This window comes from Ursus maritimus, unplaced genomic scaffold (assembly GCF_017311325.1).
Source record: "Ursus maritimus isolate PB19 unplaced genomic scaffold, ASM1731132v1 scaffold_18, whole genome shotgun sequence".
Lineage (NCBI taxonomy): Eukaryota > Metazoa > Chordata > Mammalia > Carnivora > Ursidae > Ursus > Ursus maritimus.
In genome coordinates this window covers 39172803-39183917 of record NW_024424230.1, presented here as the reverse complement: position 1 = coordinate 39183917, position 11115 = coordinate 39172803, and positions in this window count along the sequence as shown.

The window sequence follows — 11115 nt, the reverse complement described above, 5'->3', positions numbered from 1 at the left end:
GACAAAATGATGGAGAATAAAGAAGCTGAGAAAAAGAGAGATAAACAACTACTAGATCATGAGGGGAGAATTTGAGAGATAAGTGATACCATAAAGTGAAACAGTATCAGAATAATGGGGATCCCAGAAGAGGAAAGACAGAGAGGGGCAGAAGGTATATTGGAGCAAATTATAGCAGAGAACTTCCCTCATCTGAGGAAGGAAACGGGCTTTCATGTCCAAGAGGCACGGAGAACCCACCTCAAAATCAATAAAAATAGGTCAACACCCCAACATATAATAGTGAAACTTGCAAATCTCAGAGAGAAAGAGAAAATCCTGAAAGCAGCTCGGGACAAGGACTCCTTAACCTATAGGGGTAGGAACATTAGATTAGCAGCAGACCTAGCCACAGAGAGCTGGCAGGCCAGAAAGAACTAGCATGACATATTCAGGGTGCTAAATGAGAAAAATATGCAGACAAGAATACTTTATCCAGCTAGGATGTCATTCAAAGTAGGAGAGATAAAAAGCTTCCAGAACAAACAGAAACTAAAAGAATTTGTGATCACTAAACTAGCCCTACAAGAAATATTAAAAGGGATCTTTTAAGCAAAGAGAGAGCCCAAAGATAACACAGACCAGAAAGGAACAGAGACAATATACAGAAACAGTGATTTTACAGGTAATACAATGGCACTAAATTCCTATCTTTCAATAGTTACTCTTAATGTAAATGGACTAAATGCCTCAATCAAAAGACACAGGGTATCAGACTGGATAAAAAAGCAAGACCCACTGATATGCTGTCTGCAAGAGACTCATTTGAGACACAACGACACCTCCAGATTTAAAATGAGTGGGTGGAAAAACCATTTATCATGCTAATGGACATCAAAAGAAAGCTGGGGTGGCAATCCTTACATCAAACCAATTAGATTTTAAACCAAAGTCTATAATAAGAGATGAGGAAGGACACTATATTATAATTAAAGGGTCTATCCAACTAAGATCTAAGAACTGTAAATATTTATGCCCCTGACATGGTAGCAGCCAATTATATAAACCAATTAATAACAAAATTAAAGAAATACATTGATAATAATACAATAATAGTTGGGGACTTTAACACCCCACTCACTGCAATGAAGAGATCGTCTAAGGAGAAGATTAGCAAGGAAACAGGGCTTTGAACACACAGGACCAGATGGACTTCACAGATATATTCAGAACATTCCATCCTAAAACAACAGAATACACATTCTTCTCTAGTGCACATGGAATATTCTCCAGAATAGATCATATCCTGGCTCACAAATCAGGTCTCAACCAGTACCAAAAGATTGGGATCATTCCCTGCCTATTTTCAGACCACATACTTTTAGACTTGAACTCAATCACAAGAGGAAATTTGGAAAGCACTCAAATACATTGAGGCTAAAGAGCATCCTACTAAAGAATGAATGGGTCAACCAAGAAATTAAAGAAAAAATTTAAAAATTCATGGAAACAAATGAATATGAAAACACAACTGTTCAAAACCTTTGGGATGCAGCAAAGGCGGTCCTAAGAGGGAGGTATACAGCAATACATGCCTATCTGAAGAAACAAGAAAGGTCTCAAATACACAACCTAATCTTACAACTAAAGGAGCTGGAGAAAGAACAGCAAATAAAGCCTAAACCAAGCAGGAGAAGAGAATTAATAAAGATTGGAGCAGAAATCAATGAAACAGAAACCAAAAGAACAGTAGAACAGATCAACAAAACTATGAGCTGGTTCTTTGAAAAAATTAATAAGATTGATAAACCTCTGTCCAGACTTACCAAAAAGAAAAGAGAAAGGACCCAAATAAATAAAATCATGAATGAAAGAGGAAAGATCACAGCCAACACCGAAGAAATACAATTATAAGAACATATTATGAGCAACTGTATGTCAACAAATTAGGCAATCTGGAAGAAATGGATGCATTCCTAGAGATGTATGAACTACCAAAACTGAACCAGGAAGAAACAGAAAACCTGAACAGACTCATAATCAGAAAGGAAATTGAAGCAGTAATCAAAAATCTCCCAAAAGTCCAGGGCCGGATAGCTTCCCAGAGAAATTCTACTATACATTTAAAGAAGAATTAATACCTATTCTTCTGAAGCTATTTCAAAAAATAGAAATGAAAGGAAAACTTCCAAACTAATTTTATGAGGCCAGCATTCCCTTGATCTCAAAACCAGACAAATACCCCACCAAAAAGGAGAATTATAGACCAATATCCTTGGTGAACATGGATGCCAAAAGCCTCACCAAGATATTAGCCAATAGGATCCAACAGAACATTAAAAGGATTATTCACCTCAACTAAGTGGGATTTATTCCTGGGCTGCAAGGGTGGTTCAACATCCACAAATCAATCAATGTGATACACCACATTAATGAAAAAAGGGCAAGAACCATATGATCCTCTCAATAGATGCAGAAAAAGCATTTGACAAAGTACAGCACCCTTTCTTGATTAAAACTCTTCACGTAGGGATAGGGGGAGCGTACCTCAGTATCATAAAAGCCATATATAAAAAGCCCACAGTGAATATCATTCTCAGTCAGGAACACAACAGGGATGTCCACTATCACCCCTGTTGTTCAACATAGTACTAGAAGTCCTAGCCTCAGCAATCAGAAAACAAAAAGAAATTAAAGGCATCCCAATAGGCAAAGAATTCAAACTCTCACTCTTTGCAGATGACATCATACTCTATGTGGAAATCCCAAAAGACTCCACCCCAAAATTACTAGAACTCATACAGGAATTCAGCAAAATGGCAGGATATAAAATCAATGCACAGAAATCAGTTGCATTTCTATACACTAACAATGAGACAGAAGAAAGAGAAATTAAGGAATCGATCCCATTTACAACTGCACCCAAAACCATAAGATACCTAGGAATAAACCTAACCAAAGAGGTAAAGGATCTGTACTCAGAAAACTATATAACACTCATGAAAGAAATTGAGGAAGAAACAAAGAAATGGAAAAACATTCCATGCTCAGGGGTTGGAAGAATAAATATTGTTAAAATGTCTATGCTACCTAGAGCAATCTACACATTCAATGCAATCCCTATCAAAATACCATCAACTTTTTTCACTGAACTGGAACAAATAATCCCAAAATTTGTATGGAACCAGAAAAGACCCCAAATAGCCAGGGGAATGTTGAAAAAGAAAACCAAAACTGGTGGCATCACAATTCCGGACTTCAAGCTATATTACAAAGCTGTAATCAACAAAACAGTATGATACTGGCACAAAAATAGACATACATCAATGGAACAGAATAGAGAACTCAGAAATAGACCCTCAACTCTATGGTCAATAATCTTTGACAAAGCAGGAAAGAATATTCAATGGAAAAAAGACAGTCTCTTCAACAAGTGGTATTGAGAAAACTGGACAGCCACATGCAGAAAAATGAAACTGGACCTTTTCTTACACCATTCACAAAAATAGACTCAAATGAATGAAAGACCTAAACGCGAGACAGGAATCTATCAAAATCCTAGAGGAAAACAGGCAGCAAATCTGTGACCGCAGCTGCAGCAACTTCTTGCTAAACACATCTCCAAAGGCAAGGGAAACAAAAGCAAAAATGAATTATTGGGACTTCATCGAGATAAAAAGTTTTGCACAGCAAAGGAAACAGTCAACAAAACCAAAAGACAACTGACAGAATGGGAGAAGATATATCTGCAAATGTCTTATCAGATAAAGGGCTAGTATCCAAAATCTAGAAAGAACTTACCAAACTCAACACTCAAAGAACAAATAATCCAATCAAGAAGTGGGCAGAAGACATGAACAGACATTTCTCCAAAGAAAACATCCAAATGGCCAACAGACACATGAAAAAATGTTCAAAATCATTCAGCATCAGGGAAGTACAATTAAAACCACAATGAGATACCCCCTCACACCAGTCAGAATGGCTAACATTAAAAAGTCAGGAAACGACAGATGTTGGTGAGGATGCAGAGAAAGGGGAACCCTCTTACGGGGTTGGTGAGAATACAAGCTGGTGCAACCACTCTAGAAAACACTATGGAGGTTACTCAAAAACTTGAAAATAGAGCTACCCTATGACCCAGCAATTGCACTACTAGGTATTTACCCCAAAGACATAAATGTAGTGATCAAAAGGGGCACCTGCACCCCAATGTTTATAACAGCAATGTTCACAATAGCCAAACTGTGGAAAGAGTAGAGAGGTCCACTGATGGATGAATGGATAAAGAAGATGTGGTGTATATATACAATGGAATACTAAGTGGAATAAGTCAATCAGAGAAAGAATTATCATATGATCTCACTCATATGTGGAATTTAAGAAACAAAACAGAGGAGCATAGGGGAAGAGAGGGAAAAATAAAACAAGATGAAACCAGAGAGGGAGATAAACCACAAAAGACTTTTATTCATAGAAAACAAACTCAGGGTTGCTGGAGGGTAGGGAAGTGGGGGGATGGGGTAACTGGGTGATGGATATTAAAGAGGGCATATGATGTAATGAGCACTGGGTACTATATAAGACTGATGAATCACTGAGCTCTACTTCTGAAACTAATAATACATTATATCTTAATTAACTGAATTTAAATTTAAAAAATTAAAAAATTTTTGACGTGATTACTGTTAGAAAAATGCTAATTAGTACTACAAAGAATGACCACTACACATCAGAATGGCTGAAATTAAAAAAAAAAAAAAACTGATGGGGCTCTTGGGTGGCTCAGTTAAATGTCTGCCTTCTGCTCAGGTCATGATCTCAGAGTCCTGGGATCAAGTCCTGCATCAGGGACCCTGCTTGTCGGGGAGTCTGCTTCTCCCTCTGCCTTTCGCCCCACTTGTGCTCTTTCTCTCTCTCTCTCAAATAAATAAATAACTAAAATCTTAAAAAAACACTGATGAATAGAGAAGGTGTGGTATATACATATAATGGAATATTACTCAGCCATAAAAATAATGATATCTTGCCATATGCAACAATTTGGTTGGAACTAGCGCATATAATGTTAAGTAAAATAAGCCAGTCAGAGAAAAACAAATACCATATGATTTCACTTATATGTGGAATTTAAGAAACAAATGAGCAAAGGGAAAAAAAAAAAGAGCCAGACAAACCAAGAAACAGACCCTTAACTATAGAGAACAAACTGCTGGTGACCAGAGGGGAGGTAGGTAGGGGATGGGTGAACTAGGTGAAGGAGATTAAGAGTACACTTATAACAGTTCAAGTGTCCATCAACTGATGAATGGATAAAAAAAAGATGTGGTGTACATATACAATGGAATATTAGCCATAAAAACAAATGACATCTTGCCATTTGCAACAACATGGGTGGAACTGAAGAGTATTCTGCTAAGTGAAATAAGTCAGTCAGACAAAGACAAATACCATATGATTTCACTCATATGTGGAATTTAAGAAACAAAAGAAATGAGAGAAGGGGGAGAAAAAAGGGAGGCAAACCAAGAAAAAGACTCTTAACTATAGAGAACAAACTGCTGGTGACCAGAGGGGCAGTGGGTGGGGGGATGGGTGCAATAGGAGATGGGGACTAAGAAGGGCACCTGTGATGAGCACTGGGTGATGTATGGAAGTGCTGAATTACTATATTGTACACCCAAAACTAACATAATACAGTATGTGAACTGTACTGGAATTTTTAAACATTAATTAAAAAACTGGAGTTTTTAGACATTAATAAAAAAGCGGACAATACTAATTGCAAGGATGAAAAGCAATAAGAACTCTCGTTCATTGCTGGTAAGAATGCAAACTGGTACAGCCACTTTAGAAAATAATTTGAGTTTCTTATTAAGTTAAACATACACTACCTGCACATTCATGACACAATAACCCCATTCCTAGGAATTCACCAAAAAGAAATCAAAACTATTTTCACATAAAAACATGAATGTGAATTTTTATAACAAGCTTATTTATGATCTCCCAAAACTGGTATAACTCAAATGTCCTTCAACTAGTGAATGAATAAACAAACTTGGCACATCCTGGAATACTCAACAACAACAACAACAAACTACTGATACATACATAAAAGAATGTGTATGGGGACACCTGGGTGGCTCAGTTGGTTAAGTGTCTGCCTTCGGCTCAGGTCATGATCCCAGAGTCCTGGGATCAGGTCCCACATCGGGCTCCTGGCTCAGTGGGGAGCCTGCTTCTCCCTCTGCCTGCTGCTCCCCCTGCTTGCGTTCTCTCTGTGTCAAATAAATAAATAAAATATTAAAAAAAACAAAACAAGCAAAAACATCCCACAATGTGCATGGATCTCGTATGCAGCACATTAAGTGAAAGAAGCCAGAGACAAGGGTATAAATACCGTTTAATTCTATTTATATGACATTCTGAAAAAGGAACACTTAGAAAACAGAACGGGTCAGCGGCGGCCAGAGGCTGAGGGTTAGGAGAGTGGCTGACTACTGTTATGGGTTGAATTGTGTCCCTCAAAATTCGTATGTTGAAGTCCTGAACCCTCAGTACCTCAAAATGTGACCTTATTTATAAATAGGATCACTGCAGGTGTCATTATTTAAGATGAGGTCATACTGGAGTAGGGTGGGCCCCCAATCTCAAACGACTGGTGTCCTTATAAGAAGGGGAATCTGGAACACAGACGTGCACATGGAGAGAACACCACATGAAGATGAGGGCCTCTACACACCAAGGAACAACCAAAGATTGCCGGCAAATCAGCAGCAGCCAGGGGAGAAGCATGGAAGAGAGTCTCACTCACAGAGGGAACCAACGCTGCCAACACCTTGATCTTGAACTTCCAGCCTCCAGAACTGTGACAATAAATTTCTGTTGTGTGATCCAGCCTGTTTGTGGTCCCTTGTTACGGCAGCCCTAGCAAACTGAAGTAAAGGGGCAGCAGGCGGCAATTTGGGGAGGTGGTGGAACTGTTCTGTGTCTGGATTGATGGCAGTCACAGGACTACATATGTTTGTCAAAACTCAAAAGTATATACAAAAAGCAATTACTTTTACAGTATCCAAGTAAAGTGAACAAAAAAATTTAAATGTAATAACCAGAAAAATGTGAACAAAAGAGTTCACTGCTTGGTCTAGCAAATGCACATAGCAAAACATTTTCCTGTATCTTTCAAAATGAAATTTTGGTTCTTCACAAATACAATATTCATACAGTTGTCTGAAAACTGCTATCTCTGTTAAGCTAAAAATTAATCTCTTAAATTAACATTAGATATCCCTGCAGCCAATGCTCAGGATAGTGTTTCTAGCACTTAGAATAGTGCCACAGAAAGACTCTATTAATATTTGTTGGATAGATGATATATTATAACTTCTATACTTGTGATCACTTTTAATGACAATGTGGCAAAAAAGCACAATACGGAATCAAATGCAATGTTTCCACTTTCCTGAATCCCTTAAACTTTTTGTCAGGGGTAAAAGGCTCAGTTGTTACTGTTTTTCCCATTCTTTTAACAAGAAAATGAATTCCTGTGCACACAATTATGTGAATTCAGTTTTGAAAGCTCATTTTTGTAAACTAAATGCCAGGATTACAAATTTTTGTCATTTATAAAGCATTCCATACATGTTATATTAAAACCATTGAAGAGTTGTATATTGGCACTTCTAATCATGAAATTCATTCAGGTTGTATAATAGACAAAAGGTAATTTAATCAATTCTTCAATTCAAAAGCATTTCTAGCGTGCATCCTGCACTGCTCTGGGTATTAAGGGATGATATGAAGGAAGCAAATCTCATGGTTAACGTGCATGAGGCCCAAGCCTGCAATCAAAACAAAGCCTATAATCTTGAACAAAATTGGAAACTTAAAATAGTGTAATGGTTGCTATAGATAGACTAGATTATGGGTTTATGGTTTATATAGCCATTCCAAACTGCATCTGTTAGAGGGCCTTATGAAGGGCATTCTCAAAGGGAATTTAAGTAAATCGTGTTTAAAAACATTTATTATTTACTACCTGCTGGTCACTGAACTATGACATTTATGGATTTAAGTCATTTGATCTTCACAATGACCCAGTGAGATAACTGTTGTTGCTACACTCTACCGATGAGAAAACTAACATGGCTAGTTAAGTTACTTTTCTTTTTGCCAAGGTCTCATACTTGGTAAGGACTAAAGGTGTGGATTCAAACCCAGGTAGTCTGATATGTTCTAGCCTATTATCCACAAGGAAACTCAGAAGTCCCAAAGTATAGATCCTTACTTTATTGCTTAGAAAATACTTTTAAATACGTAAAGTATTCAAGTAGTACACTTGATACCTCAATCCTGGCATTGATCTTGAAATCAAGATTTTAGTTTATAGTACTGCAATTTCTGTTTTAAAATTTTATAGATTATTTATGCCGACAGAGTGCCAGATTTTGACTTTTAGGTAACTGTGAGATACTTCAGAAAGCTGTCCAAATGACTGAATCAAGCTGGTTAAAATTTCCTATTCTCCCCAGCAGCCTGGGGACCCTTCTGGCTTCAGTCATCTTGCCCTATAATATCATATCCCACTAGAAGGAATTCTGCAGGTACTTTGAAACCCAAATATGCAGCTTATCCACATATGATTTAGCCCATACATATTGGACACCAAACATGTTCTGAACACTTTAAAACCCATTTTCTCACTTAAATATATACCATAAAAGAATCCTGCATTATAAGGAAGTAAAGAGATTAAGAGATTTGTCCACAGCCAAGAAGTGGGGATGGAAGAATTCTTTTTTTAAAAAAGATTTTATTTTTAACTAATCTCTACATCCAATGTGGGGCTTGAACTCACAACCTGGAAATCAAGAGTCTCATGCTCTGAGCCAGCCAGGCACCCCCAGACTGAGGAATTCTTACCCTCATCTTTTATCAGAGGTTTTGCTGATTTAGCAATTTCCCATTTTAGCCTCCATTTTATATTGCACTATGACAAATTAAAATGACTTTCTGATCAGTAAAATTTTACAGTGTCTTAAGATACTAAAAGCTTCGGTGCCTGGGTGGCTCAGTCGGTTAAGTGTCTGCCCTCAGGGTCCTGGGATCAAGTCCCCCACATTGGGCTCCCTGTTCAACGGGGAGTCTGCTTCTCCTGCTGCCCCTCCTCTGCTTGTGGTCTTTCTCGTTCTCAAATAAATAAATAAAATCTCAAAAAAAAATTAATAAAATAAAAGCTCAGGTGTCTGGGTGGCTCAGTTGGTTAAGCATCAGACTCTTGATTTTGGCTCAGGTCATGATCTCCTGGTCATGAGATCATGCCTTGCATCAAGCCTGATTAAGAATCTTTCTTTCCCTCTCTCTCTGCCCCTCCCTGCCCAATTAAAAAAAAAAAAAGATATTAACAGTTTCAAGAAAATCCATTCATCTTGATTCTCCGAATGATGTAAAGGCTACAAAAAGTCCATAATAGTTTTAATTATGAAATATTTCCTGGGTTAATATCGTTAATATGTTAGGTTGGTAAATTATCATTAACTTGCCTGATTCTAATTCTCTGTAGCAGAAGAAAAATGCTAAGCCAAACTCCACTAAGTGCTACCTCATCATATGCTAATTTCAACATTTTAAAGGCAAATGGTAAGGATGGCACCCATGTAAAATTGCATTCCTGGTGCCCTCTAGTGGACATAGTTGGTTTTGAGAATCACTTGCCAAATCTTAGTGAAACCTGCCATAGAGGACTGAGACATTCCTTCTCCTTAGGCTCTGTCCTCTCTCCTCCTTTATTCTCTGGTTTTGTCCAGGTTCCCAAGATGTACTAACGATGTCACTCAGTGTTAAAACCAATAACACTGTTATTATTCTGTTGTTTACAGAAACAGGTGTTTATTTACAAAAACAGCCACACCCATTCATTTACATACTGTTTGGCAGCCAGAGATTGTATGTACTCCCATAGACCTGAAAGCTTACTGTCTGATACTTTACAGAAAAAGCTTACCAATCTTTAGTCTATGAGCACATCACTAGTTCTGAAAAATGCTTGATGAGGGAGGACTGATCCCTTGTTGAATATGTTTGGGAAATTCCCGTGAATGCACATGAGCCGTAAAGAAACCTCTAATTTTGTTTAGTCAGGGAACTCTTCTTTTTTTTCACCTAATATCTATTAACATCCCACTTAGTGAAAAACATTTTGGGATATACTATTTTATAATATTGTGCTTAAAGACTTAAGTCTTGTTACAGTTCTTGTCAATCTTAAGGGAAATACTCCATCTTGGTACATCTATAGGCATTTACTTAAGTTACAACCAAACGTTATGTTGAGTATAATTCACTTTAAAAATAGTTCACCAGGTGGCTCAGTTGGTTAAGGGTCCGACTTTTTTTTTTTTTGAAAGATTTTATTTATTTATTTGAGAGAGAGCGAAAGCGACCACAGAGGCAGAGGGAGGAGCAGACTTGTTGCTGAGCAGAGAGCCCGATGCGGGGCTTGATCCCAGGACGCCGAGACCACCACCTGAGCAGAACTAAGCCACCCAGGTGCCCCTCTTTTTTTTTTTTTTTTTTTAAGATCTTATTTATTTGTCAGAGAGAGAAAGAGAGCACAAGCAGGGGAAGCAGCAGAGGGAGAGGAAGAAGCAGGCTCCCCGCTGAGCAGGGAGCCCGATGTGGGGCTCCATCTCAGGACCCTGGGATCATGACCTGAGCCGAAGGCAGATGCTTAACCAACTGAGCCACCCAGGTGTCCCACAAGCATCCAACTCTTGACTTCCACTCAGGTCATAATTTTGGGGTCATGGGATCGACCCCTGAGACAGCTCTGTGCTCAGCAGGGAGTCTGCTTGAGATTCTCTCTCTCCTCCCTTTCCCACTGCTCTAAAATAAATAATCTTTTTAAAAAAATAGCTCAGCAAAGACAGGGTGATATATAAATTAAGTTCGTTTTAACCACCTAGGAATAGTTAAAAAACATTTGATGTACCTAACCCAGGGGTGGTTATTTAGCCATTGAAAATCTTGTCAGTCCATAATCCAAAAATGGCTATCAAAACCTTTCAAATATCAGCTCTCTCTCTTAGAACTAGATAGAGAGTTTTATCAACATAAAGGTGATATAAGTTGTGT